At 47.4% G+C, this 8344-nt stretch overlaps 1 pseudogene; it reads left to right on the forward strand.

Annotated features, from left to right (window-relative positions):
- Window positions 5061-5835, forward strand: Gm7542 (predicted gene 7542; annotated as a pseudogene).

Raw genomic sequence — 8344 nt, forward strand, 5'->3', positions numbered from 1 at the left:
CTTGCTCGCACTCTTTTCCCTGAGTCCTACAGAAGAGAGAAGCTATGTGAGTTGGAGGCTGTGTCTTTCTGCTGTCACCAGAGGGGAAGCAGGACACTAACTGGGAGAGTGTCTGTCCAGTAACACCTGACTACATCCCTCTTCATCCTAGAAGCTTTCTGCATCTCTTGACGCATAAACAGAGCACTGTGCTGCAGACAGACTCCATGGACCAAGCTTTTGTTTATTGTCTGTGGACTATATATTGCCGGCATTCTGTGTTCCCTAGTGTGTAAGTGTGCACAAACTCCTTCCCAAGGTTTATAAAAGCTTAGATTACAGAGTTTGTAAAAAACCAACAAACTGCCGGGCCGTGGTGGCGCACGCCTTTAATCCCAGCACTTGGGAGGCAGAGGCAGGAGGATTTCTGAGTTCGAGGCCAGCCTGGTCTACAGAGTGAGTTCCAGGACAGCCAGGGCTACAGAGAAACCCTGTCTCAACTCCCCCCCCCCCAAAGAAAAAGAAAAAAGAAAAGAAAAAAGGGAAAAACCAACAAAGCATTCTCTAAGCCCCTCCCCAACTCCATCCTTGAAGCCCCAGCCAGGTTCCAGGACTCCAGGCCCACACTGGGACCCTTCCCACAGCACTGTACTTGTGTCTTCTTACTCGCCACTACACAAGCAAGAGTGTCTGAAATGGCATCAGCTTCTGGTGGAATTCAGTAGAGATACGTCTAGGACTGCCTCACAGCTGCTGAGCAGACCCGAGCTGGCACTTCTCTGGCTGGTTCCTGGATATTTGTTAATCATAAAGCACAGGGTCATAGACTGGACAGCAGGTCGGCCGTGTCCATTCACCTCTGAACTCTGGGCTAATCATTTTTTGAGAAAAATAGGATGTGGTTGCCCATCTGCTTCACCCTCAGGGGAGGCCTGCCACGCCGCTTACTACTCCCCTCATGCTGCAGCATCTCTCTGCCCTTTTTGGAAGTCAGCCGAGTCCTTGCACATAACTGCTCAGAGTGGCCTGATGTCAGTTCCTCCCACAGCAAGAAGGTTCTTTCCTCCGGACTTTTCTCTGTCTGTGCTGTTCCTGGTCCTGATAAAATGCATCCTAAAGTTTCCCATGTTGCTCTCCTGCTCCTCCTCCTCCTCCCCATCAGCCTTCACTCAGCCATCCTGTCCTTTTTCATCCCCAACTATGCTGCCATCCAGATGGTGGGTCCTGGACAGGGACAGCTACAAGAGTTCTACCGGCTGCTCTGAGCTTGCGCATCATGCTTCTCACATCAGTTAGCTGAGCTGTTGCTTCCCTAAGACAAGCAAGGACAGCTTTCTCTACCGGCTGACGCTGTGGAAGGGAAGCTCTCTGCCTTTGCCCCAAACCCTGACCTGAAGACCAATGAGAACCGTGCTATCCCCATTTTTTACTCAGGCCCACTGTAGCCTGGCAAGCAGGTTCTCTGAAAGAGGTAGAGAAGCTATAGCGGGTCTTTTTGAGGGACTTCTGAAGCCAGGGGAGAATGGAAAACCCTCAGAGCTGTAACAAGGACCAGAGAAGATGTTGAGATGTCGGGATGGAAGTAGTGAGGTTTTTCAGAAAGGACACCCAGAGCTTACACCTCAGGAAAGGTTGGTCTCCTGAGCAGGGATGCTAGAGAGGCAGGGATGCTGCTGAGGCTGGACCATCTTTGAGAAAGCAGGGTCTTTACAGGAGAGACTAACACCAGCAGGGGCCTGGTTATACAGGACCTGCACACAGTCCAGTAGTGCAGACATCCCGTTCCAGATGCACGTGAGGGAAGCCATGAGTGCCTTTAGCTGGGAAGCTGAGTGCCAGGTGTGATAGAGGCGCGTGGATGGCCCTGGCAAAGCAAAGGTCCTGAGGTGTGCAGGCTGCACGTTAAAAAAGTCCCCGGCCAACAAGGTGGCCTGGAAATGAACAGTCAGTACTGGCTCCCAGGAGGAACCCTGTCATATAGCTAAGTTAGACATAAAGACAAACACGATTCTCAATTACTCGAGGGCTTCTCTGTCCAAAACACTGTGGGCCTAGTAGGTTTATTGTTTGCAAGAGGAACTTTTTTTCAGTATCGACTATCAGCACTAACAGTGCGCCTAAGATTCATGTGACCTGTCCATTATGACACAGCCCAGATAGTGAAATCTATATCACCTTGAGGTGCGTTTAGGGCAGAAATGACAAGGAGTCAGCACCATACAGCTAGGGATACAGCTTCATAGATAGGGACCAGCCTGCAGCCCAGCATCTAATCCACGGGTTTTCAACCTTCCTAATGCTGTGACCCTTTAATACAGTTCCTCACGCTGTGGTGACCCCCAACCATAAAATTATGGTAGTACCACTCCATGACTGTAATTTTCCTATTGTTATGAATTGAAATGTAAATATGTGTTTTCTCATAGTCTTAGGTGGGCCCTCTGAAAGGATCTTTCAACACTAGAGGGGGTCACAGCCCACAAGTTGAGAGCCACTGATGTAGGCTCACCCAACGTTGGCTCTGCAGATGTGTACTTACACAAAGCCCCAGATTCAATCCCCAGACTGCCTTCCTATCCCCCCAGACCAGACCTGTAATGCTGATAGCAATGGAAACTGCAAAGGCTTCAAATTAAATCACATGAATGCAAAATGTGTGAACCACAAAAGCACAGCAAAACCGTGGAATTTTTCTCTCATTTAAGCAAGACAGAGAGAACTTATTAAGCAAAAAAGAAAGCTTTTGGTCACTGAAAGGTGATCCAAAATTGTCGACTATTTTATTGTTGTAATTCTTTGGATTTTGTGAAGGTTTTATCACGTAGCTCAGGCTGGCCTGTAACTCAACACACCTCTTGTTTCTCCCTCCTAAATACTTGGGACTACAGCCATGGAGCACTAACTATAGTATTTTTTTTAAAAAGATGTATTTATTTTTATATGAATTGGAGTTTAGCCTGCATGTAGGAGAGAACCAGATCCCCTGGAACTGGAGTTAGAGACAGCTGTGAGCTGCCGTGTGGGTGCTGGGAACTGAACCTGGGGCCTCTGGAAGAGCAGCCAGTGCTCTTAACTGCTGAGCCATCTCTCCAGCCCCAACTATAGTATTTTTAAAAACCTGTACACAAAGAAAAAATATTGAAGAGAACAAATACCAAAGTCAAATGTTCATTTCTGACTTGCTGGAATTGCCTAAGATTTTTTAACACAAAAGGGGCAGGGTCTATTTGTAAATAGTTTCCTGATACACAATATCAGGCCACCAATATACAATTCTAGCCTATCGCAGTGGTCACAGGGTCCTTCAGGAGGAAGTCAGGCTGAAGCTAAAGCACTAACTTTATGTCACTGGGACCAGCATGTAGAGTCTGGACCCTGCCTGACTCCTCTCCAACCCGGATGGCATGGCCTGCCCTCGGCTTAGGCTGGTCAGGCTTTCCAACAGGGCGTCCCTACTACCCTCAGGGCTTCCTGCCTGGGTCCCTCCTGCCAAGGCCGCTCGCTGGCCCCGGTAAAGCCTGGGGTGGAGGCGACTCCGCTCTCCGCCACGCCTCCCTCCCAGCGCTGGGCCTGGCTGTGGCTGTGCGGTCCGCACGCGGCTCCTCCAGCCTCAGCCTCGGGCATCGCCTGCAGGGGGCGCCCCGGCGCGCGCAGCCGAGCGGCCTTCCGTCCGGAGCCGCGCTCCTGAGACCATGTCGCTCTCCACCGGGGCTCGCGACAAACACGGGCAAAGGCACGCGTACTTCGCCCGCAAAACTGTCCGCAGGGAAAGAGGTGGGGCTCCGGCTGGGCGGAACCCACTTTCATTTTGCCGCACGGCTTAGATGATCGTTCCCCGGAAGCAAACCCCTCCACGTCCAGAAGCGCTGTCTCTGCCCAAGTGGAGGTCAACATCGGGAGAGTGCTTCCTTCCGCTGACTCCTCCCTGGGAGGGCAGAATGTGCCAGCAAAGTCTAGTTAGAACCTTCCTGCGGGAGGGATCCTTGGGTGGAGACTGGAAGTTGAAGTCAGGTTGTAAAGTCTACTGATGGTTTATGGTAGATGTTAATCACTTTCTTACTGTGATAAGAAGAGTATTAACCTAAGCAAAGTGAGCACACTTTTTCCATTACTGGAGAACCCACGATCAGTTTTCACTTTGCTCCCATCAGTCACTGGAAGCACCCCTGGAACCCAGAGCCTCCCTCAGTGACTTGCATCCGGGACTTACCTAACAAAGTTGATCTTTATATCTAGAGTGGGTTAGGAAGGTCGTGTGTGATCCTTGAGCCTCCCAGGCAGACGAAACGTGCCATAACTTGTTTTCTATTTTCCTTGGCTGGCGTTTGTCTTTTATCAGTATTTTGTTTGCATGGCATGGAAGGTGTCTGGTGATGCGTGCAGTAAAGACAACGGGAAAAGTGGGAACGCCAGGCTGCCAGTGTTGCTCTCCTAATTAGGACAGTGGAGAAAGTACACCAGAAAGGGCTGTCTGAATCAGTGACTGGAGGAGGTCGGCAAGGGAGAGCAGCACTTCGGGCAACAGTTTTAGAATTCTGAGAAAACTGGCTTGCAGGCTTACAAACCGTGAGTGGAACCCTGAATTTTATGCTAGTAGGTAAACACTCTACCACTGAACTACAACCTCATTTTGCTTTTAATTTTTACATTCATTATGACATGAGCCTGGCACGGTGGTACAGTCTAACCATCTGTACATCTATACAGTATGCATCTATATGGACTGACATCCAGAAAAAGTAATGAAGAAAACCTAGTTAAAAATGCATTATAAGCACTTAACAAAAAACAAAATAAAACATGTCATAGGAAAAAAAAAACAAGTCATATGAAAAGAGACTCAACCTTAGTCATGGATGAAGTAAAAATTCAAGAAAAGACATTCTACACAAATAGATTTATCTTAACAGAAGAAATGTAAAACTAGTGTCAAAGGACTCAGCTTCATATATTGAAGTTCTCTGTGTAAAATGATAAAAGCACTTCACAAAAGTTTACTGCTTTAGAGTTTTGAAGTGAGGGTTCCTGTGGAGGTCAGAGTGAAAGCCAGGTGTGAGTGGAAGCAACAGAAGGAGCTGCTCGTGTTTCGGTCCATGGAAAGGTCAGCTTGGTGCTAGCAGTTACAGGAGGCGTGAACTCTGCTTTATAGAATGTGGATGCTGGACACAGAGCTGTCATCTTTGACCAATTTCATGGAGTACAGGACATTGTGGTAGGGGAAGGGACTCACTTTCTCATCCCTTGGGTACAGAAGCCAATTTTCTTTGACAGCTGCTCTCGACCACGGAACGTACCATCACTAGTAGCAAAGATCTGCACAACGTCAACGTCACACTGCTCATCCTCTTCCGGTGGCCAGCCAGCTTCCTCGTATCTACACCAACATCAGCCAGGACTATGATGAGCAGGTGCTGCTGTCTTATCACCACGGAGATCCTCATGTCAGTGGTGGCTTGATTTGATGCTGGAGAATTGATTACCCAGCGAGAGCTATCTCCAGGCAAGTGAGCGATGACCTCACAGAGCAAGCAGCAACATTTGGGCTCATCCTGGATGACGTGTCCCTGACACATCTGATCTTTGAGAAGGAGTTCACAGAGGCAGTAGAAGCCAAACAGGTGGCTCAGCAGGACGCTGAGAGAGCCAGATTTGTAGCAGCAGAAGGCGGCCATCATCTCTGCTGAGGGTGACTCCAAGGCAGCTGAGCTGATCGACAACTCGCTGGCCACAGCAGGCTATGGCCTGATTGAGCTATGCAAGCTGGAAGCTGCTGAGGACATTGCATACCAGCTCTGCCGCTCTGGGGACATCACCTACCTGCCAGCAAGGCAGTCCGTGCTCCTCCAGCTTCCCCAGTGAGGCCAGCCGGGCCACGGCCTCCATCATGCTGAATGATGCCTTCCTTCTGCCCTACCCCAGAAATAACGGCGAAATTTAATGATTGGCTTAAAGTGAAGGAAATAAAGGTAAAATCACTTCTGATCTCTAAAAAAAAATTGAAGTGAACCCTGGGGATTGAAAAAGTGTTTGCCTTGCAAGTCAGATACCTGAGTTGGATCCCTAAAACCCACATAAATAAAATAAAATAAAATAAAATAAAATAAAATAAAATAAAATAAAATAAAATAAAATAAAATGGCAGAGTGGGGGGGCTGAAGAGATGGCTCAGTGGTTAAGAGGACTGATTGCTCTTCCAGAGGTCCTGAGTTCAATTCCCAGCAACCACATGGTGGCTCACAACCATCTGTATGTAATGAGATCCGGTGCCCTCTTCTGGTGTGTCTGAAGACAGCAACAATGTACTCACATATATTAAATAAATCTTTAAAAAAGAAAAAACAAAACAAAACAACAAAAAAAGGCAGAGTGGGGTCCTGGAGTCCTGTTGTGTGCGTGTAATCCCAGCTCAAGTAAGGCAGAATCAATGGAGCCCCAGGGTCACTGGCCAGCCAGCCTAGTTTACTGAGCAAATTTCCAAGGGCTGCAAGACCTGTCTCAACAAGAGATAGAGCATAGTTTGGAGCTGGGTGTGCACACCTTTAATCCCAGCACTCACGACAGAGGTAGGTGGATCTCTGTTAGGTTGAGGCCAGCCTGTTCTTCTTTCTTCTTCTTTCTTCCTCCTCCTCCTCCTCCTCTTCCTCCTCCTCCTCCTCCTCCTCCTCCTCCTCCTCCTCCTTCTCCTTCTTCTTCTTCTTCTTCTTCTTCTCCTTCTTCTTCTTCCTTCTTCTCCTTCTCCTCCTCCTTCTTCTCCTTCTCCTTCTTTCTTCTTCCTTCTTCTCCTTCTTCTCCTTCTTCTCCTTCTCCTTCTTCCTTCTTCTCCTCCTTCTTTCTTCTTCTCCTTCTTCTTCTTCTCCTTCTTCTTCTTCTTCTTCTTCTTCTTCTTCTTCTTCTTCTTCTTCTTCTTCTTCTTCTCCTTCTTCCTTCTTCTCCTTCTCCTCCTCCTCCTCCTTCTTCTTCTTTCTTCTTCTTCCTTCTTCTCCTTCTTCTCCTTCTTTCTTCTTCTTCTCCTCCTTCTTCTTCCTTCTTCTTCTTCCTTCTTCTTCTTTCTTCTTCTTTCTTCTTCTTCTTCTTCTTCCTTCTTCTCCTTCTCCTCCTCCTCCTCCTTCTTCTTCTTATACATAAGTACACTGTAGTTGATTTCAGACACACCAAAAGAGGGCGTCAGATCTAATTACAGGTGGTTGTGAGCCACCATGTGATTGCTGGGATTTGAACTCAGGACCTTCAGAAGAACAATCAGTGCTCTTACCCACTGAGCCATCTCTCCAGCCCATCTTTTTGTTGTTGTTGTTTTTTTTTTTTTTTTTTTTTCAAGACAGGGTTTCTCTGTGTAGCCCTGGCTGTCCTGGAGCTCACTTTGTAGACCAGGCTGGGCTCGAACTCAGAAATCCACCTGCCTCTGCCTCTCAAGTGCTGGGATTAAAGATGTGCACTACCACTGCCCGGCTTTGCTGTACTTTCTGTAGCTTCATACATAGACACATGTACAAATGTAGTTTTGATTTTATTGCTGTGAAGACACACTGTGACCATGTCAACTCTTACAAAGAAAAACATTTATTTGAGGCTGGCTTACAGTATGAGAGGTTTAGTCCATTATCATCATGGCAGTATGGCAGTATGCAGCAGACATTGGTACTGGAGAAAGAGCTGAGAGTTCTACATCTTGATCTTCAGGCAGCAGACACACTGGATGTAGCTTGAGCATAGGACTAGGCCTCAAAGCCTGCCACACATCTTAACAGTGCCACTCCCTATGGGCCAAGCATTCAAACCCATGAGTCTATGGGGGCCATACCTATTCAAACCACCACATATACCAAAGCAAATTAAAACACCTATAATGTATATCAATTGTATCTTTAAAAATCATTTCAAAAGCACAGTGAGACAACATATCTTTTTAATTCAAAATAGCTAAATTTTGAGTTAGAGACAGCTCAGGAGGTATGAGATGGAAGGTGGGGACAAGTGGATCTCTGACACTGGCTGGCCAGTCAGCTTACTCAGGCAAGCTCCATGCTAATAAAACACCCTGTTCCAAACACAAACAACTCCCATCCCCTGCAAAACAATGTGGAGCTGGGTATGGTGGTACATGCCTTTAATCCCAGCACTCCAGACACAGGCAGGCAGTTCTACACAAAGAAACCCTGTCTTAACCAACTGTAGTGGCTATTCCTGATTGTCAACTTGACAATATTTGGAATGAACTACAATCCGGAATTGGAAGGCTCACCAGTGAACCTTATCTGGAGGCTTGGAGATCCTTATCTGGATCTTGGTTTGAAGATCTTGAGCCATAGTGGCTATGGATTCCAGAAGATTGAATCTCCGAGTTTAAGGAACACACCTTTAATCT

The sequence above is a fragment of the Mus musculus genome, chromosome 6 (genome assembly GCF_000001635.26).
Source record: "Mus musculus strain C57BL/6J chromosome 6, GRCm38.p6 C57BL/6J".
Taxonomy (NCBI): Eukaryota; Metazoa; Chordata; class Mammalia; order Rodentia; family Muridae; genus Mus; species Mus musculus.